This window comes from Chinchilla lanigera, unplaced genomic scaffold (genome assembly GCF_000276665.1).
Source record: "Chinchilla lanigera isolate Chin_1 unplaced genomic scaffold, ChiLan1.0 scaffold00081, whole genome shotgun sequence".
NCBI lineage: Eukaryota > Metazoa > Chordata > Mammalia > Rodentia > Chinchillidae > Chinchilla > Chinchilla lanigera.
Window position 1 is genome coordinate 3,132,055 of NW_004955482.1, and position 23,845 is coordinate 3,155,899.

The 23,845-nt window shown below is 46.5% G+C and overlaps 1 pseudogene; it reads left to right on the top strand.

Moving 5' to 3' along the window:
* Nucleotides 1-1,804: 1,804 nt before the first annotated feature.
* Nucleotides 1,805-23,699, top strand: LOC106146506 (annotated as a pseudogene).
* Nucleotides 23,700-23,845: the final 146 nt, after the last annotated feature.

Here is a 23,845-nt window from a genome sequence, read left to right on the forward strand (position 1 = left end):
GAGCACGTGGTGACTGGAGCTCTTTCGGGTCCTCTCTGACTCAGGCCGTGGCCCTGCCAGTGCCCCGTGGTGCTGAGCCTCTGGCAGCTGTCCTCACCTGGCTCACAAGCCACTCAGGGTCAGGGCGGCATCACCCTGCTGTTCACAGCATGGACTACAGGGCCGGGCGCTGAGCAGTTCCGACTCTCTGCTCTCCATAGTTGCACCAGGCCAAGCCTGCCCCCACTGTTGCTCACACTCTGGGGCCCGAGTCCCACCAGAGATGCTGGTGTCGAGCTGTGATCGCTTTGTGTAGGACTCTCAGTCATCCTGAGTCCCGGAGTGGACCTCCAGGGCAGTCTGTAAAAGCAACAGCCCGGTGCGCAAACCGGCCGTCAGGGGCAAGGGCGCGGGACGATGGTTTATTTTGCTAAATAACATGGACACTCCCTGGCTCAGTCACAGTGGTTTGGTGTGGGGAAGTGTGGAGCTTCTCTGACAGTGTTTCTCACGTACGAGAATTTGACAACCTTTCGTGGCCTTGGTAGCAAGCGCCCTGGGGTTGGAAATCATTTTCTAACTTGCTCAGGTCATCGGCAGGAGTGCGCGTTCCAGCACCCATCTGGAAGTCATACATTTGTGCTTCAGAAAAGTGTCAGTGCTTCTCTGTCCCCATCACTCAATACTGGGCAGTGAAAATCCGCTGTCTGTGCTGTACCTGTGTCTCTAAGTCACTAGACTTTGGGTTCATCCCAGTGTCCAGGCTCCCGCACGGCAAGACTCTGGGAGTCTAAGAGGCTGAACCCCAGCAATAGTCAGGGGTCCTAGGTTCAAGCCCCAGCTCTCCTACTAAGAAGCTGTGTGGCCACCAACAACTCATTTAACACTTCTGAGCCTCCATTTATGAACTCATGAAATAAACAATATTTTTTCAAATATCACATGTGTGTTTGCTAAGGACTAAGAGAGACATTAGGAATGCAGTGAGAAGCAGGAGTAAGCATCACTTTTACTCATCAAGAGTCTATACGCTAGTGGAACAGAAGGAGCACACACGAATAAAACACACAAGGAAGTTTGAGCTCAGGTAGTGATCGCAGGGATGGGAGCGGCTGAAATAAAGTGAAGCTTCCCCTTCTTACCTGCCGTAGGGCCTGGATCCTAAGAGGTCACAGACCACTACCAGTCGGGAGCCCTGTTATGATACAAACTAAAATGCAGTGGAAGTGTGTGGGGGCCAGCTGCCTGTGAGGGCCCCAGGAAAGCCCCTGTGAGGAGGGACCCTGACAGGAAGCTGTGCAGAGCAGTAGCCAGGTCTGCAAGCTGCAGAGAAGAGCCCTGCAGGCCTGGGGAGAGCGGGCCCGCAGCTGGGCAGCTGGGAGCCTCCTGGTCCCTTGCAGCACCAGGGCCAGCTCGAGAGCTCAGAGGTTTGTGTCCGGGGCTTCACACTGTGTCCTGTGGTTCTTTGGGGGTAGCTTGTGTCATCTCAGGTGATTTATTGTCCTGAGTCCGGTTTTGCTGTCTTTGCAAAGGGTCCGCTTCTCTCCTAAGGGCTGAATTGTTGATTGGATGTAGCTCTTTCCCCCTCTGCTCATGGACTGTGTTTCTATCACATGAAATTCAGCCTGGGAGTCACCCTGTCAGTCCTTGAGGGTCAGAAAAGTCCTGGATCTTCTAACAAAAGCTGCTATGTCTGAAACAGATAAAGATTACTGGGAGAACAAAGCAGCTACAGTCTAATTAAAATTGGAGCTTGTAAGGCACTGTCTTACATAGGGAATGTGCAGTGCGTGACTTCCTGGCATCTGAACCAAACTACCCGGCAAAGGTGTCCTGCCCGAGTCCATGCGCTGCTGAAGCTGGCCAGAGAAGGCTGGAGCCCGGCTCTCATCCTTGCTGAGCCGGGTGGAGCTGGCAGGCTCTGGAGCTACTCGGTCACCCAGCTCAGTGCTGCCTGGTCTCAGGAAGCGACTCAGCCCAATCACGGGCAAGTGTGGCCGGACCTCAAGCAGAGTTACTCCCTGGCATCCCGGCTCCTCACGTATGGCCTTGTGCACAGCCAGTGCCACCACAGAGATGGACCTGCCCGGAGGAGAAACCTGCGGTCACCCTGAGCGGTTGGACCTGCTGTGAGCACATCCGTGGGCTGTGAAGGCCGAAGCAGAGGTGAGGCAGAGCGGCAGGGTAAAGGCGGGTTCTGCACTTCCCAGTGCAAACCGTGAAGAAGGCGCAGGGGCTTCCTCTGTGCCTCAAGTTTCTGTGTTATGGCCTTAGGAGCATGGAAGGGGTTTATGGAAGAAAGGGGGTGCAGGGAGACAATAGGTAGGGAAGAACCCACACTGGGTGGGGTCTTATTCTGAGCAAGATCTTTTCGTGCAGTAGGCAGTTTTCTTCCTGTGTGCACTACTTCTGTCTCCTGTCTCTTCTCGTGGAAATAGAACTTGACCTTGGCCTCCTGGGTCAGCCTCTGTGTTTTCTTTTCAAACAGAAGCATTACCTTTACACGAGCCAGGTAGACGGAGGGTTGCAGAGGACTCTCTTTAGGATGCTGAGTACCGTGCAGGAGGTAGCAGTTAATAAAAGATAGGGAAAAAGGCTGGGGAGAGGAGGGAATTCTGTTAGAGACATTTTTCCTAGAAGCTGCGCTTTTGCAGGAAGGACTGGCCAATTTTCCCTACTAGGTGGAAGAAAATATCTCAGAATAGCATCGGTGTTTTTATTTGATATTCACAAATCTATATTGAGTCCTGCTGTGGGCAGCTGTTACTGCAGTGAAGCCTGCAGGACAGATCACACGCATTCCTTTGTGGGTCCCAACCCAGAGTGCACCTCAGCTCCCAGCCTGCCGCAGGCGGGGCTGGTGGATCTGGGGTGTGCCTCTCTGTGCCCTGAGGCTGAGGATCTGCTCTAGAGTCGGGCTGGGTGAGATCTGTTCCTGCTCTTTCCGTCATCCTTGGACTGCAGGGCCAGCTCTGCCCTGGGCTCCTCACGGCAGTGGCAGATGCACAGGAGCGAGCCCACACCTTCTGTCCTCTTACTCTCTTGGTGACCCAGGAGGCCTTGAGGTCGCTCTCAGGTCCACTGGAAGTTACCCTCACTTGGCACAATCTGCAGACAGCCTTCTGCCTGCCCTCAGCCCTGACCTTCCTTTTCTTAGCACATGTACCTTAGAAAACTGTCATTGTGATTCTTTCGTTCCCTTGAGATGCATCTTTTCAAAAGCCGCCTGCCAGTTTTACAAACGTAAAACGTCTCTCTCAGGGTCCTGGGAGCCATCCGCTTGTACAGCAAACACCAGGGAAGAGGGAGCTGCTGTCGCCAGTCCCTGTGGGAGGGAGGGAGCCGCACTTCAGCGGATGCCAACTACATGCTGTAAAACTACCTCCCGCGTGAAGACCGGGGAATGCTACCTAGCCTTTGGGAAAAGCCAACTGCCAAACACAGATGGCCGTGGCCAGTGGCCCACCCGCCTCAGCTCTGAACACTCTCCTGCCCTTGGTTTCGGTGGGTGAGGCTGACACCGAGTCTCATTTCCTTTCCCACACAGCAGCAACCTGCGTGAAGTCATCCTCGCCCGTTCACTTCTATGGCATTGTTGCATGGGTGCTAGATACGCCATTGGCAGAAAAGACACACACAGGTTGAAGTCCGTCCCAGAGGCAGCAGTGGTAAGTGCAGGCTGGAGAGTGCCTCGCTCTGTCCCTGACAGCCACAGTGCAGGCAGAGGTCTCTGTCCACAAGGAGCTTGCACTTGGGCGGTGGGTGGGGAAAGAGAACGCACACTGTATAAGGTGATTTAATATCGCAGGATTTCCCCTTCAACACAAGGCATGAGGCAAGGCACTAGGGAGCGCCAGGGCTGTGGCTGCTCAGGAGGTGTCCTAGTCGGAGGAGCCTCGTCCGCACCTGGACAGGATGATGGTTTAAGCAGAAAAGAGGAATGTTTTCTGGAGAATGGATAATGAGGGACCAGAGCAAAAGCAGGAGAGGAGCTAGGCGTTCTGTTGATGTTCAGACGGAACAGAAAGAGGGCCTGGCAGGCTGGGTGCGGCAGGCAGATTGAACAGCTATTTTGGAGGTGATCTAGGAGGACCTAGGATGGATGAAGAGTGAGATGTGAGCAGAAAGGAAGAACGAAGAAAGAACAATAAAGAACAATAAAGGCAGGAGATGGAGACCACTGTGAAGCAGCTCTGAGCAGGATTTAATATTCACCAATGGCTTTCCATGTTCATATGTGAGTGTGCCTGAGGCCTAAGCTCTTGCCTGGAGATGGGCAGCGGACTCATAGTAAGTGAACCCCTGTGAGTCACTGGTCCCCACTGAGGCCTGTATTGGCCTGTGAAGCTGTGACACCTCAGAGGACAAGATAAGGCCACAGCTGAAGATGTTTGGCTCTAACCCCAATTAAATAAAAAGAGACTGCAGCCACAGGCTCCACGCTCCTACAATAATGGCCAACCCAAAGATAAGGTAGTTCTCCTGATTGACATAATTTAGTTCTTGGGAGAATTCTCCCAAGGTCTTGCTAGATTCCCATGTTTTCTTGAGTATCCTCCTCCTTTGTTTGAAAGCCTAATAAATACAGGCTGCCTAGAGAAGTCTTGGTCTTAACCCAGAGAATCTTGAAATCTGTAAGAGAGTGAGACCCTCCTGGAACCTTGAAATCATTTCAATTGTCTCATTTATTTAAGCCTTCACTGTCTACTCATTGTGGAGATTGTGGGCTGACCAGGCCACAATAACTAAGGGTTATTAACCCTATAGGCAGGGTAGGCCCTTTGTGAATGAAGCCTCTGTTCCCGTTGCTTTGTGAATGTGAAGCAGGACCTCAGCCTCTGGGCCAAAAATGAGCCCTGCAGACAGGAAAGTGGCTCCTCAGTCCCTCACCCTCTCCACTGCCATCTTCTGCACAGCCTGGGGTGGTGCCTGCTGAAGCACATACGTTCATGTGTTCTGGTTCAACGGGAACAAGTTTACATTTCCACTGCAGTGATTCGGGTCATTGTTTATTTCTACTCCAACAGGGCCCTTAGGTGCTATGCCTTCTGGGGAGTGGCATGGGTGTTGGGGTGTATTTCTGTCATCTACCTAGGAAAAATCAAGTTAGAGATACAACAGTATTTATCCTGCCTACACCTATATCTCTTTATATGTATATCCATATTCATACCCATAGCAATATCTATCACCATATCTGTGTTCCTATCCACACCCATATCTATCACTATCCATATGTCTATCTATAACCATACCTATTTGACATCCATATCTATTTCATATTCATAATTACATTCATACCTATAACTATATTAATATCTCTATCCTTATCTATCCATACCCATGTTCATACCTATATCTGTATTTCTATTTATCTATATCTGTATCCATACCCATATCATATCTATAACTGTACCTACATTCATGTCCATATCCATGTCCATGTTTATAGTCATAGCATTAACTATGTATCCATACTCTTACCTATAAACACATTAAAATCTATTTTAATATCTAAACTCATTACTGCAAATCCTATGTATACCCATAGCCATACCAACAAATATACATCATACCCATATCTGTATCCGTATCACTGACGGCACGTGGACACATCCTCTGGTGTACAGATAAGCTATTATGAGCTGCCCCACCCCATAAGGTACTTTATAGCTGCTGTCTGACTCATTGGATATTAAACTGTGGAGGTGCAGGGATGGTACCATTATCCTGATATTACTATAACTTATGACTTGACACTGGAAGAGGGTAGTGCATTTATATGTATGAATACATATGAATTTTGGGGAAGAAAGTGAGATATTAGGTATGCAGAATCAGAAGCTGGTCCTAGTGATTTTTTCAAAATTTGTATCTCATATTTACAATAAATGTAATAAGACTTTCTCAAATTGAACAATGATCCTAAACATCTGCACAATATTACCAAAGATGAACATCAAAGGTGAAAGGAAGCATATCTGTCTGCCATGGCAGAGGAAAAGCTGAATTAATTATCTAGAACACAGAATGGACAGTAGAACAGAGTCAAGAACAAAAAAAATTTTAGATGTCATCTGACATGATGATAAAAGATGGCAGGAAAACAATGAAGACAAACATTGTAATATCAGGGAGTCAGTCAATAAAATGCTATGATAGTAGCATTCCAAAATTTGAAATTGTAGTTCCTCTGGTAGTATGAATACTTTTTAATTTTTATGCTTCTGGTGGTTGACAACTAGAGTTTTGTTACCAGCTACTAAGTGCTTTAGCCCTGCACACCTGGAACTCACCAGCCTGTGACTGCTGAGGCAGGGAGGGACAGGGGTTCACAGGCTACAGATTCTAGAAAATCCCCTTTCCTGACACCCTCCTTGCTGGGTTTCCTGTGAAGGATGGAGCCCGGAGCTCTTTAATGGGAGAGAAACCAGGGACAATGGGATTGTTATGAAGGCATGGGGTGCTGTGGGATCTTTCCAGTGAGTCTTTCCAGGTTCTTGTCCTAAACAAAGAATTGGACAAGACCCACATCAAAGATAGTAGGGTTTTACGTTATTAAAGGTAGGAAAAGAAATATACTCTTCAGAGTAAGAGAGTCCCCTGAGAAAGAGAGCCCAGGGGCCACAAAGTTAATAATGGCGGCCAACTTTTGTGACTTCCTTCAGGATGATGTCAGAGATCAGCATCCTATCAAAAGCCTGCTTGATTTTGCACCAAAAGAACTGAAGATAGCACTTTCTGATTGGTCCCAGGTGCAGGGCTTGGGATTGTTGTTTTCTGCGCTTGTGTCCGGGGTCTCAGTCATGGACAGGTCACACCTGCCTGCCCGGCTGGCTGCCCGTGCCCTAATCCTCTGGCTCAGGGTGAGAAGTGGTAGGCAGAGACACGATCATCACCACCAGCATTTGTATTTTCCCAGTATTTCCCTAGTTCCTGCTTTGAGGATGGAGTGTGTTGGGCAAAGAGGTGAGACAAGAGTTTGACAGTCTTTTTTAATTCACTTCATGGAATATATTATCTGCTTGAGTTTAACAAAGCCGAATTTCTGAAAGAGAGGTTCATTAACACTTCCATAAAATAAATGAATTTAATTACTTCAACTTAGAAGAGGCAGTGTCAGGTGGCAACGGAAGAGAACCCAGGCTCATACATCGCACTTATTTGTTTCTGCTGTGGAAATTAAGAGCATTAAGTGACTTTGTGCAGATCCTCTGGCAGACTAATGAATGTGAGCCAGAGTTTTTGTCATGAAAAGTATTATAATTAGGAGACTATTAACTTTTTTCTCATCCAGTATTATGCAAAGAACAAGCTACAAGAAGCTCATCCTTCAAGGTAATTAAAATTCAAAATTAGCTTTTTTTGTCTCCTAAGTGTCTGATTTGATTATATCATTGTGGAACTTACATAAGTATCTGAATATTTTGAGTCCTGATTCCCTCTCTCTCCTTCTCTGCCTCTGCTCCCATATGGAATGTCCATTGCTGAGTCTGGCCCTTAGCGTCCCTCTAAAAGTCCTCGGGCCCAGCCTGGCAATGTGGAGGTGGTGGCCTTTTCAGGTCTGGGGTGAAAGGTGCCTAGGTCGGGAGATGCTTGGAAAGGGATTAACACTGGTCCCCAGCAGCTAGTTAGTTCTCACCAGAATGGGTTGTTTGGCTGTGTAGGCGCCCTGGGGCCTCTCTTGCTTCCTGCTTTGCGGTCTGATCTCTTCCCACTGGGATATCATCTGCCAGGGAGGTTCTCCCCACAGCCCAGCAGATGCCGCTTCCTGCTCTGAAACTTCCAGGACTCTAAGCTGAGTAAACCTCTTTTCTGTATAAAGCACCCTCCTTCAGGTATTGTGCTATAGCAACAGAAAATGAACTATAGCAGGGTCTTGTCCCAGCCAGGGGCATATCTTGCTCATGTTTATGGGTGTGAGGCTAGTGGATAGCAAACCATACTAGGTGCTCAACAAAAGTGTGTTTACTCAAAGAATGAACAGTTACTTACACATCCCACCTCAGATCCTCAGGAAGTAAGGGGAGCCGGGGCAGCAGTTCCAATGTTCTTTTATTTGGATGGCAAATCGAGGCTTTGACAGAGTCTTGGGTGAAGTGGGGTGTGTGGGAATCAGAGGAGACTCTGAAGTGACTGTAGACACAGCCAGGGCAGCAGCAGGTAGCAGCAGATGTGAGCGTGGTGGTCGCCCAGCATCACCCATGCGAGGTCAGGGACTGATCTCCTGCATCCCAGTAACCCCTGATCCTATAGTTCCTAGCTCCAGACACTTCTCAAAGAGCCCCCTCATTCATTTCCCTGAGTATCCTCTTATTCTCCCACTGTATTTGCCGCTTGTGATTGTACATTTTTAGTTGTTTTCCTCCCTGTGAAGTTGGTCTCTAACTATTCCACCAAGGACACAAAGGCAGACAGTAGGCTTATTTTGTTTGTCAATGAATTTGTGGCAACTCCTGAAGTTTGTGGGCCATCAAAGGTGCATGATGTATGTTATGTGGTTTGTGAGATGGGCTGACCCATGCTGGGCACTGCGGACCCAAGGCCCAGCACCCACTGGAACATGCAATGGACACCAGGTCTGTTTGCTGGGTGTGCACAGCCTGAACCCCTGGCCCCAAAGATCCCTGGGGAAATATTTCTCAGCAGGGAGTCTCTCGTCTGTGTCCTCTACCCTCCTGATTTTGCTGTCTGAGGACCCAGTGTGTTTCAAACTAGCAACACACAAGGGACACGTTGACTTCTGCTGCATGCCGAGAACTGTCTTGGCCAGAAGGTTGGAGAACAAACAGAGTAACTATTAAATAATTGGAAGAACAATAACCATTAGAATAATGAGAAGAACAATAAAGGATGATTTAGTGTAGGTGGCAATATGAAGAGTTGAAGGTTGAGGGTTTGTTAGGCATTATTGAGAACTGCTCTTCTTATGTATAACAACTTTTTTGCACAGAGAGGAAAGAAAGCCCCAGAAAATCTGCTGGCATAATTTAAAAGCATCTAATTAACCCAGAGTGCATTTTGCAACTCCCTTCACTTGCGAATAAGTCTGTGGAGCTTCTGGGTCATTTCTGGCTGAAGGCGTTAATCACATTGTGAACAGGGTTATCAGCATGCATTAGAAGTACAGTATGTGGCTTTCTGGAAATTTGGCTCCTAATTCATAATATATATAATACACACATATTGCACATACTTATGCAATATACAGTATCTTGCAATATTATTTTTATGGCAGTGAAGTTGATATGTCATGCCTTGTTCCTATGTTTCAAAACCAGCCAGGTCCATCTGCGGCATGGACTCCAAAACAAGGACTCAAGCGAGAAGCCAGGATGACACCCCTGCATTCTGGTAGTTAACCCCAGGTCCCACTGTGGTCTGAGCAGTCTTTGGAAGGCATGTATTCCCACGGAGATAGTCAAGACCTACAAAGCCTGACCAAGCCTTGTTCTAATTCAGAATCTGAATGCTGCTGAAGTAGAGGAACTCAAGAGTTTGCACATGCCTAAACTACCCCAAAGGGGAAGTAATTGTCAATTTGTAACCAAGGCTTCCAAATCAAATGCTAGGAAACATTTTGTTAGTATTTATGGGTGTGACCCTATTGGGGGACAAGTTCCCTTGTATTCGGAAAGATCAAAAGCAGGAATATTAGGTTGGGATTAAGGTTCTTAGCGTCACTGCTTTCACTTTGTATTTTCTCCTTTTTGAGGAACAAACAGTGCTGAGTATTTGTGGAGCAGACGTCAAAGTCATCTCCTTAGAGGAAGGAACTAGGAAGTTGTTTGAAACAATCAGTCTGCATCAGAAACAAGTTTGAGATCAATGACTGCTGTTAAGTGAGACTTGTTCCCAAAGGCATTCAGAGTTGCTCTGGAGCACCGAACTATCTCCTTCCCACTGAGAATACCGTGGACTATAGAACTGTAGATGCTCCAAACACCTCCCTGCCCAAAGCAGGAAACAACTCGATTGTTTCTTTAGCACAAGGATGGATGAATTTCCGGGGGTGGTGGTTGGCTTTGAACACGCCTGGGTGCGGGAAGAACTCAGCCAGAGAGCATGGCTACTGGCCATCGCTTGCTTAGCATGTTTTGTCAGGAGTGCTTCTCCACCACAGACTCCAACCTGGGGAAGGAAGCAGCAAGGCTTTCACAGGGCTTTAGCAAGAGATTTGGTTGAAATTCAGCCAATGTGGGGAATAGGTGGTGAAAGGAAAATCCTAAGGAGGGAGAACAGGGTGGTTTGGGAATCTGTGCTTGGGCATCTGGAGTTGGCATTTTTACTCCACCAGGGGGTCTTCCGTTAGAACAGCCATTACTGCAGAGCTCCTGGCGCTTCCGCGTCCCAAGGTGAACATGGAGGAGACCATGGAGGAAGAACATTAATTGCCCCCTTCTTGGGTGCCGAGAGAACTAAACGACAGAGCCCATGGAGGGAGGCCTTCGAGATTCCTCTTCCTTCTGTGTTATAGGAGGAAAAGCAAGGCTTGAACTGGGGTCATTATAGTCGAGTAGCAATGTGCTACTGCAGGAAATACTACACTCTGAGCCAGAACCTGTTTCAGGTCTCGATTTCACCATTTGCCAGTTCTGGCACCTGAGACAAGCCCTGGGGCCTCCATACACCTTCCCTTGGGTATAGTTTGGCTTAGTGTAGAGGCCGTGGTGAGACTTACTGATCACAGCCTTGGCGCAGGGCTCAGTGCCCAGCCTCAGCCACAGTAGCTACGGGAACACTGACTCAAGAGCCTTGGCCAAGACAAAATTAGTCCAACTGAGGGCACAGCACCCTTACTTCTCCACTGCTCAGGGGCTAGGACTTTTTCTTCTTACAGTTTATGCTCTTAGGCAACTGTATCACACTGGCTGAGCTGTTTATCCCAGAATCCTCCACTGAAGTCCTAACCCACAGTACCTCACGATGTAGCCACATGTGGAGCTAGGACATTTGCAGAAACAATTAAATTAACATGAGTTTGGCCTGAAAACTTTCTGACTTATGTCCTTGTGAGAAGAAGAACTTAGGAAAGCCTGTGCCTGCAGGCATGTAATCCCAGCTTCTTGGGAGGCTGAGGCAGGATGATTACAAGTTCAAGGCCAGCCTGGGTGACTTAGTGGACTTTGTCTTTTAAGAAATGGGGGCTAGGTGGAGAAAAAAGAAATCAGACACAGACACACACAGAAGGAAGATGATGCAAAGAGCCACAGGGAGAAGACAGCCAACCACAGGCCAAGGAGTGAGGCCTGAGGCGGGTCCTGCCCTGAAGAGGAACCTCCCACCAACACCAGGACCCTGGCTTCCATCCTCTGGGGCCTAGGAAATGATTCCCACTGTTCGCCACCAGGTCTATGATGGGGTTAGGTGCTGGGAGCCAGGGACCTCATGATTTCCAAAGTGGTTGCACCAGTCTACATTGCCACCAACAGTAGAGAAGGGTTCCTTTTTCCCCACAGCCTCTCCAGCATTTGTTATTGGCTGATTTCTTGATGGCAGCAGTTCTTACTGGGGTGAGATGGAATCTCCATGTTGGTTTAATTTGCATTTCTCGAATGACCAGTGAGGTTGAACATTTTTCCACATATTTATTTGCCATTTGTATTTCTTCATCTTAGAAGTGTGTATTCATCTCAGATGCCCATTTTTGGATTGGGTCTTTGAATTTGGGTGGTTTGATTTTTTTCATTTCTGTATGTGTTCTAGATATAAGTCCTTTGTCTGAGGGACAGTTAGCTAAAATGTTCTGCCACTCTGTGGGTTGTCTTTTCACTCTATTGGTGATTTCTTTTGAAGTACAAAAGCTTTTTAATAGGATGAGACCCCAGTTGTTGATTCTTTGAAGTGTTTCCCGTGTAGTTTGGGTTTTGTTCATGAAGACTGTGCCTACTCCTACGTCTTCAAGATTTCAACCTACTTTCTCTTCCAGTAGATTTAGTGTTTCCTCTGTAATATTTAGATCTTTGATCCATTTTGACCTTAGTTTACTGCATGGTGATGGACATGGTCTAGTTTTAGTCTTTGGCATGTGGAGAGCCAGTTTTTCCAGCCCCGTTTATTAAAGAGGCTAAGCTAAAGTACATTTTCACAGGGACTCCAAGCTCTGAATACTGTATTCCTCTGAGGAGCTCACTCTTACTAGACCACATGTCTTGAATCTAGGTTCAGAAGTTTTGGTTCTCAGACTCCCAGGATCTCTCAGTAGGGTGGATTTCAAACTGGACCGGAGGGAGGCACACATTACCACTCTAGGACTAATCAGAGTTTTCAAATGACCTGGCTTTGCAGACACTGACCTTGCAGGTCCAGAGCTGCAGGTGAACTCCCATCTCTGTTTGATACTGAGAACCTGCCAGGCCGTGCTTTGTTCCCAGCATGCATTTGGTTTTCCCCAGTGGCAGTGGGTGGAGGGGCTGCAGTAATGGTGTCAAAGATCAGACTTTCAGAGTAGCCACACATCACCCCAGAGCCCCTCATTAGTGCACAGCAGAAAGAATCAAGCTGGCGCAGATGTCATCTTTCATCCCATCATCTCGGGCCAGTCAATGGCTTTTATCCTCCGAGGTGCTTAGTTGGTGAGTACTGACACCGGATTGCATCGTTTCCCCAACTTCATTCTCCTTCCCTTGGAAGGCTGTGATGGTTCCACTTCTACAAAAGCAAGGTTTTCTAGTTCTATTGGATGTATTGAGCACTGGGTGAGTTCACAGGACTGATGCTTTGTCCCCATGTGACCCCACCTCCTCTTCCTGGGAACCCCAGGAAATGGCAGCCCCCATAGTGTCCATAGCCGCCATCTCCTCACTCAGCCATTTTATTTTTTTTGTAGTTTTTCACTGGGTGTGAGCAGGCTTTGAAAGACAGAAGGGAAACTTAATGATTTTAAAACATGGTTTTCCATTTTCTCATGCAGGAGTCTGGCTTATACTTGCTTAGTTGGACAACATAATCTCATAATCAGTGCGCTGTAGACAAGATTGTTTCTCTGAAACATTTTAGGAGTTCCCGAGTAGAAATGATTAGCAAGAAGAATTCAGGAAAATCACACATACACACCCTTTTAACCATGGCTAATTTAAGACCAAATTACCATAGAGCGTGATCGGCTTATGGGAAAGGTCGCAAGGCTGTCATAATTAACGCAGTGGTCCAAATCCGGGGTGCAATGGAATCACTGGGTTTTAATTAATGAGGTTCAGAGGAATGCACATTTCCTGAAAAAGATCTCTTCACCTGGACCTGTTATACACTGGGATTTGAGAAGCCAAATGATGTTTTTCCAGCAAGTCTCTACCCACTTGAGAGATATTGAAAAATCACCCGATAAATTGAAAGTTGCAAAGATAACATCTGATTTTTTTCTACTGAAATATCACCAAGTATGTCACGACTTCTGCACTTCTCTTAACTCTACTACTAGACCTCGGCATGTATGATGAGGGAAGCCTACTTGGACTTCTCTTAAGATCTCCCCGAGTTCTTCATGTTGCAGGTGTTAAGGGGCGTGTGCAGAGCTACTCTTAGCCAATCGAGTGTTTGTGGGTTTTCTCTCAGAGAATGCTTCCTTTCTGTCTCCTTTGATCTTGTTTTGCTCTTTCTTTGCTCTTCTGGAGCTGTAATGCTTCCTGCTATTCTGAGGTTCCAAGAGCGTTGGTGCTGACTGGCTCATGGGTGGATGTTTTCCATTTTTAGCAGTCACTGTCATTTTGTGTCTTCTTGGGAAGCTGTCTTCATCTCCCATATTGCTGAGTTCATTTTAAGCACAGCTGCCTTCAAGACTTTAGCACTGCTGATTCTGTTTCTGCTAATGGCTGAGGGTATGCATCCCCACCAGCAGCTGAGTATGAGGCACACATGTGTACACATGCACACACACACACACACACACACATAAAGTTTATCTGAAAGCAGTAGAGTGTGAGTGAAATACTGGAACTGACAGATGGAACTACTGAAAAACAGAATAAACACAACAAAATCTTGAAAATATAACAAAAGTCAGAGAATTACATAATCTGATTTTAAAGCTTACAGTAAAACCATAGACTTCAAAACAATGTGGAATTAGCATAAAGGTATAAAAAATAGATAATGGAACAGAATCAAAAATTGAGAAATATATTGTCACATAACTGATTTCAAACTCATGAAAAGCCAAAGATGGAGAGAAAATATTTGGAACCCTGCGTCTTACACAAGGTCTTCATGTCGGGTGTGTAATCCAGTGGTAAGAGTGCTGAGCACTGCGCAACAAAGGAGGAAACGTTTGGGCCTCCGTTCAACCGTTCTGTTCAGTTTTACACCTGAGTAACATGCTTTGCTTCAAAACGAGCTACTTCAGAGGGCTCCAGCAGGACAGCCACTGACCTTCCCTTAGGAGCAGGCATGGCCGTTACATCAGTGCATCCCCGTATCATATTGTGATGAGGACATACATGACCGGTTCTATTGTGAGCACGGCAAACATAACCCACTGAAAAAAGACAAAAGCCACATGGTCTTACTTGATCCTCCCTAAGATTCTTCATCCATGCCTGTCTGGCTCATCTGCAATCTTTTTTCAGGCTCACAGAACTCATAAATGCTCTGCACCTGTCCCAGAAGGTGCAGCCCTCTCCCTGGGAACTCGCCTGCTGCTTTCTCTGATGGTGGGTTCAATGAATCTGCTCTTTGCTTACTCCGGTCTTGGTAAATTCTTTTACCACTCATATCATCAGGGCTCCACATTATCTCACACAGCAAGGATTCCTAATAATGTAATACTAAGAAAACAGACAATCCATTTAGAAAGTACCCCAAGTATTGGAATAATTACTGCAACAAAGAATATATACAAATAACTCCTAAGTACATGAGATTATGTTCAGCAGAACTAGTCAGTAGAGGAAAGTGAATTAAAACCACAGTGAGCTATCACTGCACACTCATTAGAATAGCTAAAATTAGCAATTCAAATTAGGGTTTAGAGCAACTAGATCTCATATTTCTGGATGGAATGCAAACTTGCACAGACACTTTGGAAAACAGTCTGGCAGTTTCCTATACAGCTGAACGCAGACCCGACAATCTCACTCATAGATACTTAACAAAAACACTGTAACATGACATTCCCACAAAGACTTGAATACATATATTAGTAAAGCTTTGCTCATTATAGCTAAAAGCTAGAAACTACAGAAATCAAAACAATGTAAGGTCCCTGAGTTAATACATCTATAGTCAAGTGGGGGTACATCCATTTAATGGACACTGCTCAACTCTAAAAAATAATATTAAAGGTGAAAGAGTATGGTTGAATCTCAGAAGGTCACCTAGTTGAAAAGCACGCCAATGGCTTCATACTTTATTGTGCCATTTACATGCAGTTTTCAAAATGTCAAAACCATAAGAGCACATCGGTGCTGGTGGGGTAGGGCGGTGGGGGAAGGTTTGCTTACAAGGGAAAATGGGAGCTTTTGGGGTGAAAGGAATATTTTGTCCTTATCATGGGCACTACTTGATCCTGAACCTTCACCAGTGTGCGTTTAAATGGAAACCCAACAACACTGGAGAATTTTATTTTACATAGATTACAGCTCATGTGCTTGATATAAAATGGTAAATTTTATTGTGGCTACAATAACGTTGCCCAAAATGAGTGCTGCATTCAATATGTCTCCAGCACGGATCTTGGATGCTCCCCTGCCAGGGCTCCTGGTCTTGAGCACCGCTGGCCACTGCCCTCTTGGGGGCACAGGACAGCTGTCCTTACTGGCCTGGGCTATCAGGACCAGGGACCTGAATTTGTCATCATTCACCACTCCCTTGTCAGCGAGGGAAGCAACCGGAGCTCTCCTTCCCAGAGAGTCAGTGGATGCAGAACAGAATACAGAACATGCACTACTTATGTGTAGACGAGACAAAGGGTCCTACAAGTGCTTCTTGTAGATGCATGGACCAATTCTGGAAGGCCAGCCAGGAGAAGGGCAGTGCTTTTTGACTGTGGGTTTCAAAGGCAGTGGAGGATCAAGGCTGTCATTGTACCTGCTTTAAAGCTTTTCAATTCTGAGTCCTTGGAATATATTATTTATCCAAAACCTGACACCGTGTTATACAAATTAAAACACAAATCCCCCAGGTATAACCACAGAGACCCATGACTACTCCCCCAAAATCATCACCCAGAGCCCACAGGCAGAGTTCACAGCATGCAATCGTCCTTCCGCTCAGCTGATCAGCAGCATCTATCACACTACTGCATAACCACCTGGACCAAGAGGTCTTTCTAATGTAGGGAAATGCAAATAGAAATGAGTTTAACCCATCACTTAGCATAATAAGACTTTTTTATCAAGGGTGATTCTAAGATAAAACAAAAGAGACAAATTCTAAAAGTTGCGATTAGGGACTTAGCTTGAAATGGTTCTGAGCCATCGTTTCTGCAAAAGGTTCAGTGCACTGTCAGAAAGACACAGGCAAGGAAAAAAATAATTATCACCATTGTCTCATCTGTCTCTGGGCTTGTCATGGTGATGCCAATAAAGCTGGCTGGGCTGGGAGTGAGAGAAAATTGTTAGCTTGAGAAATCACCCTGGATGGGGCGACTGAAGGAGTGGAGGTACCAAAGCACTTTGCTCATTACCAAGATTTATTGTTTCCAACTCTGGGAAAATGTCGGCTAAGCAAAAGGAAAGCCACTCAGACCGGTCTACAGAGGTAGATTTTACTTAAAAATACTAATCTTCGGAGAAAGCAAGGGAGGGAGGACGCATGGGCATTCTCCTGCAACTTGGAAGTAGGGCAATGGTTTGTTAGGCCCTGATTAAAGAGTCAGATGGAGAATTTCTTTGAGTGTTTACGCTGGGAAAATGTACTTGAGATTAAAACAGCAACAGCAGAACTGACCAAATGAGAAATGTGTGGCTGCAACAAAAAAAGCGCACCAGCTGGTGGAAATAATTTAATATGCATTGTATTATTTCCTCATATATATATGATATCTCTCTCTCTGTCTTCTATTGGTCTGTTTCTGGAGATTACTGACTAATATACTGAGATAGTTATTACAATCGTCACCAACATTTATGAAATGTGCAACTTGCTGTTACATATTATTTGACATCTGATACTATTTTTGTCTCACATATATAATTTATGTTTCTAGAAGTTCAAGGCATTACTTCTATAAATGATCTCTTTCAGGTCTCTGTTACATACACGATGTCTCACAGCTTTCTGAGCCTGCATAATGTAGTTATAACTGTGAAATTCCTGCTCATTGCACAAGTCACCTATAACCTTCCTTATCTCCACCGACTGGCTTTGTCCTTATGATGGGTCACATTTTTAGACTTCCTTGAATGCTTAGAAATTATAGGTTGCATAGCAGACACACATGTCAACTTGGTAGAGTTTTTAAAAAGTTTTAAACAGTATTCTTCAGCTTTGTTGGGTGCATCCATTAACATGAAATTATTTTATCCTTTTGGAATGTTTTTAAGTATTTCTCTGAGGAGACCAACACAGCATTTAATTAAGTGCTTGTTTTTCCCTCACTAATGAGAACAAATCTTCTGAATATTGTAAATAACTGTGGCTGCAGCATCCCAGGGTGACACCAACAATCACACCTGTGCTCACACCTCTCCCCTCAAATGAAGGCAGAACAGGAGACTCATCTCTGTCTCCTGCAATATAGCAAAGCAAAGAGACACCAGCATCACAATCATGTCATGGTATAAACCAAAGGTGAAAGGATTTTCAGATGTAATTAAAAGCTTTAATCAGTTGGCTTTAAGTTAATCAACAGAAGACCCAAGTTGGTCTTGACCTAATCAGTGCAGCCCTTCAACAGGGTCTTCGTTCATAGATCTCCAGACCTTGCTCTCTTTCTGTTACTGACTTGGAGAAGAAGCTGCCACAGATCACACAACACTCAGGAAATGAGCTCTGGCAAGTTGGGAGAGACACAGGGAGTTTCTTCCTTGCTTATGTCATCAGATGGAACACAGCCCAGACAGCACTTTGACCTGAGCCTTGACACACCCTGGGCCGAGGACCCTTGATCCACAAAGACAGAACAAACATGCACTGCTTAGGACACTGCCTATGGGGACTTGACACATAGCAACTAGGACCTGGCACAGCAGTGAGAGTTCTGGACTGATGGGTGGGGACAGCCTAGCTTCTGAACAGAGTCCATTCCCTCTCCTTGTTCAGGTGGTTTCTTTATAGGAATACGCATGCCAGCTAGATGTAAGAACATGGATCAAAATTCAGTGAACTGTTACCTCCTTGTTTCCCAGAATGAAAATTACATCCCTGGAATGTTACAGGGTGTTCTGCTAGGAAATTGAGTCGATTCAATCAATTAAACAAACACTGACTGAATCCCTACACATTGTCAGGCACCAAGCCAGCAGCGACAAATGGAGGAGGAAACAGGGCAAGTGTGACTTTGTCATCATGGCCAGGTGGATCAGATGATCTTAAAGGTGAGGAAAAAAAGTGGTGTCTTGGCAAAAGGCCTGGGATAGTGAAGCAAAGGACATGGGAAAACTCGGCTGATCAACTGAAGCAGAGGATTTTTGAGTTATTAACATCAACAAGTTTACATTAAAGATAGATTTCAAAGTAGCTACAGGAGAGGACTTGAAATGTTCCCAACATCAAAAAGTGATAAACATTTGCTGTGATGAATATGCTAATTACTCAGACTTGATTGTTATGTGTTGTGTATATGTATCAAAATGTCACACTTTGACCCATTGATATGTACAATTAAATATAAATAAATAACTAGACAGTTGTACTGCAAATGAACAAACAAAAGCTTGGGTAGTGCATAGTTTTCTGACTCTTGCATTTATTTGCCATTTGTATTTCTTCATGTGAGAAGTGTGTGTTCATCTCAGATGCCCATTTTTGTATTGGGTCTTTGAATTTTGGAGGCCTGATTTTTTTTAATTCTTTATATGTCCTAGATAGAAATCTTTTGTCTGAAGGGCAGTTGGGTAAAGTTCTTTCCCAGTTTGTGGGTTTTCTTTTCACCCTGCTGGTAATTTCTTTAAATGTACAAAAGCTTTTCAATAAGATGGGATCCCAGTTGTTGACTCTTTGAAGTATTTCCTGTGCAGTTTGGTTTTTGTTCATGAACTCTCTACCTACCCCTATGTCTTCAAGATTTCCACCTACTTTCTCTTCCATTAGATCTAGTGTTTCTGTTTTAATATTTAGATCTTTAATCCATTTTGACCTTATTTTGATGCATGGTGATAGGCTTGGGTCTAGTTTTAGTCTTTGGTATGTGGAGAGCCAGTTTTTCCAACACCATTGATTAAAGAGGCTATCTTTCTTCCAGTGAACATGTTTGGTCCCTCTGTCACAGATAAGGTGGCTGAGTGCCTTTGTGGTTGTGTTTGCATCTTCCAGTTTGTTCCACTGATCTTCATGTCTGTTTTTTTCCAATACCATGCTGATTTTATCACAGTAGCTTTGTAGTATAATTTCAAATCAGGGATTATGATACCTTCTGTCTTGTCTTTATTGTCCAGGATTGCTTTTGCTATTCTGGGTCTCTTCCAGTTCCAGATAAGTTTTAGGAATGTTTTCTCTAGGTCTGTGAGGTATACCATTGATATTTTCATTGGAATCTATTCCACAGAAGCCCCAGGTACATGACAATGCTCTAGAATTCTTGGAATAAAGGGAGCAAACAAGGCAGGACCATTAGCTGCCTTCCCTGAGCTCTGCAGGACAGCTGCACTATTCACTGTCATGCAGTGCAGTGCTGGAATAGAGCTATGTTCTAAGTTTGGCTCATGAACTAAAAACAGCCTAGGAGCAAAATAATCCATGAAAATTCAGCTGGGGAGGAACTGAAGAAAAGACAGACACAGAATATCTCAGTCCACCTTGTATCTAGAAGGCCAGCCCAGCCAGCCCTTCCTCTCGGTGTAGAAGAGGTCCTGGGCTGACAACCAGCTAATGTAGGCTCGGCACCAGATTGTCACAAAATGGTCATCTCAAACCCTAGGATCACAGTGTGGAGAGAGGAACACGTCACCAGGAGCACCCGGTGGCTGAGTCCTACAGGAGATGGTGGGTCTTTGCCCCTCAGCCCAAAGTCTATGCAAGACTCTCACTTTGACTGAGATAGGGAGTACTTTGCCAAAATACTTAGATAATTCATGCTTCCTCCTCTTCCTCATCTTCTCCTCCTCCTCCTCCTCTGTTCTTCAGTCCTTCTCCCAGCCTGCTCTTGTGACTAACAGTACACTATCTGCATTCCTGGAAGTTAAGTATGTAAATGGCTCCAAGCCACTGCATGTTCTATTCCTATACATGACTTCATAGTAAAGATAAGGTCTGCTACTTAAAGTGCTTCCAAAGCCACTGCTCTACTTTAACCTCTTCTTTTTACCAGTGGAGACACTGCATCCCCAGAAGCTAAGTGGCAGTTCAGGGTCTCCTCTCCTCACCCTGCCCCTCCGCCCCCTCACGTAGATTCAGGTTGCATCTGCACTCAGTGATCAGTTGCTTCTATTCTGGGGCTTTATTTACTGTAGTCATTCAGTGTCTACTCGCTTTGCGGTCAGTGCTTAAGCTAATGCTCAGGAGCAAATGGCTCACAGTGGGGGCAGACGGGCCAGATACCAGCGGCAGCATTTCCTGTCTCATTTCCAGGAGGAAATTAGGCTCCTCTTGCAGGCTTCCCTCAGCAGCTCAGCCTAGCACAGGCTCAGGTCCGTCACCCCGAAGTCAGCTGTGTGAGGGACAGCAGCCTCTCTCTGTCTCTGTCTCTGTCTCCGTCTTTGTCTCTGTCTATCTGTCTGTCTTCTTTCTCTCTCTCCCTCAGACTCAGCCACTAGGTGCTCCTGGTGATATGCATCTCTCTCTACTGTGTGCTACGGTGTGATTCTAGGGTTTGAGATGACTGTTCTGTGACAATTTGATTCTCTCTCTCTCTCTCTCTCTCTCTCTGTCTCTCTCTCTTCTCTCTCTCTCTCCAAACATTATTGACATTCTGGCTGATACACGGAGAAATGACAGGATGTAGACCATTGTGACAGGCTACTGAATTGGTCCATAATAACCATTCACCCTGGGTTAGATTTGATTCTGGTTTTCATTTTCCCACAGATACAGGCACCACTAAGCAACTGCCCCTCTCAGGGTGAGCCACTTCCAGAAGTAATCCTCCCAGAGCAAACCCTTGAGTGTGTTCCTCAAACCCAAGCCAACCAAGCCAGGGTCCACTCTCCCAACACTTCCGCTACCAGGCAGTCACACTTGGGGCCACTCTTCATTCACCCATCTTAACTACCCCAGGGCGGGTCCAGGCACCTGGCCTAGTTTGCATTCCCACGTGACCTGGATCCTCCAGCTGGCCAGCCCTAAGCTTGCTCACTTACCTCACCCACATCCCATGGAAACCAGAGCACAGCCCTTGCCTGCAGTGGCCCCCTGCACCTCTGCACCCCAGGGGGCCCCATGCTTCCCTGTGTCCTCTGGCTGCCACGCACCCTCCATGTGTACTCCCTGAGTATAGCGAGCTGTCTTCCATGGCCATTCCCTCCCGATGTGCTGGCCTCCCCTTACCTAAGCGGTTATTGTGATATCGGGACGCCTGTCCCTCCCTCTCTTTGCTGCTCTCTCCCCTGCTCCTTCTTGCTAATGTTTGGGGCACAGCCACAATGGACACCAGGGCTTGGCTCAGATACTCCTTTTCCTTCAGGGCCCTGGGGCACCTGGGGAAAGGTGCGTACCTGCATTACAGGTGAGGTTCCCCTGGTGAGCTGCTCACAGCCTCAGTTCAGGTTCCCAGAAAAGGGTTTGGAGGACTCAGCATACAGTCACCCTCCTGAATGTGACACCACAGGGAAAGGACACAAAGAAAACCCAGCAAAGGTAGAAATGCACCTGGAAATGGATGTCGGGAGGGAGCTAGGAACAGGCTTCGGAGGAGTCACAAGAGCCGTGTCACTTCCTCTCGGTGCCTCATGAGGACACAGGTGACCTGCTGTCTGTTGCCACACAGAAGCTCAATAGCACCCACTAGGAGCTGGCCACCTGGGCACCTGCTGCCGGGCACATTTTTCACACAAGTCCAAATCCCAGAGGGAAAGCAGGTGGCCAGCAAAAAGCACATAGCTCCTAGAAACAACTGTGGCCAAAGCAGCCCCTCTTAATCACTAGAGGATGGTGGGGGCTGTCTTCAAAGCCACGGTCCCAGATGCCATCCAAGGACAGCCTTGGCAGTGGCCTTTCTCTGGAAAGTGTCCCTGGCCCATCCAGAAAAGACGGGACTTGATGTGTGGCAATGTGGAGGAGTTCTGCCCACGTGGGAACCTTGGGGTGGGGAAAGGTGGACAGGAAGTGGGGGTGACAGAAGCCCAGTCTCTGGAACCTCATGGCCTATTCGGAAAGTGGATGGTAAAGCGTGGGGTGCACACACGTGTTCCCTGGGACCTCACAGGTGCAAGGGAGCTGTCCATGGTGGAAGAATTCCTTAGGACAAGAGGGGCACAGCGAGCTCCTTTTCAAAACGATGTCCTCAAGGGCTGACATTTGAGGACCAGACTGCGGTGTGCACCTGGCCCCAGTGGCGGGGAAGAGGCTCTGAGAAATCAGCTGCTTTGAGTGACTCGGACTTAGCTCACCGCCAGTCATCTTCTCTATTCTCACCTCCTTCCATTAGGTGGAGCAGATGTGGGAGGTGAAGAGGGCGGGGAGAAGTCCTCGGGCTCCCACAGTAGATGGCGCTTTGTCTCGGCTCTCATCTCAGTAACTTCTTGAATATAACAGATTTTAAGAGCCTTCCTGTACTTAAAATATTAAGAATGACTCGTCTTTCCACCTCTGTGTGCCCTGCCCACCTCCCCTGCCCTCTCCCACAAAAACACATACAACGAGCTATAGCATGAATTGAGGTAGACTGGGTTTTCTCATGGGCAGCTAATCCCACTCGGAGCCAATGAGAGAAAAAAATCGAACGTGACCCCCTCTGCCACTCACAGTTCACACAATAAATCTCCTCACTTCTGAAGTCCTTTGTCTTGATCAGCCTCATGATGGTCCTTCGAGCACATGACATCACCACAGTCTCCACAAATCCTGAATCTCAGCGAGATGGAATCATTGGTCCACACACACACAGCTGAGAAGAAACGGAAAGGGCTAGAATCAGGACGGGTCTTGAGATTGGGGTGGTGCTGGGCTGGCTGGGGGGTTCCCCCTCCCCTGTGTGTGGTGCTGGATTGCGATGTAGGCTGTGCAGGCTGGGAGGGGTCGCTGTGTGCGATGAGACCAGAGATGCAGTGATGTCCGAGGTCCTAACGCGGAGCAGAGCAGGCTCTTTCCAGGGAGAAGGAGAGGGTGGTGTGGGCACAGAGGACAGCTGTGAACTCGTTCTTTCCACACTGCACGAGCCTGGGTGAAGCTGGCAATCATCCTCTTGGCTGATGGGTAGAAATGCAGCAATCTATTGCATTTTTGACATTCTGCTGAGTTATATGCTTGAAGTTGGACTTTAATGTGTTTATTTTCCAGACCAAATGGCTCCTTCCATGAGATCTTGCAAGTGGACTTTGGAGTCGACAACAGCAGTGACCTGGCTGGGGCCCAGCATGCTGATCACCTGGCAGGTGGAGTACCCAGTTGAGGACTCCATGAGCGAGCTGGTCGTCTCTGAGATCTTCATCAGCCAGACCACCTTCGTGGGCATCGTCCCTCTTGCAATGGTGAGAAACTGGTTTTCAGTAAAGGTGTCATCAGGTAGGCTAAGCATGCATTGCATAGTGAGGGGAACACAGAATATTTGTCAATCTACCATTTGCCAAGCACCTGACAAGGTTGTTTAACAGAGGAAAATACACTTAAGTTATAC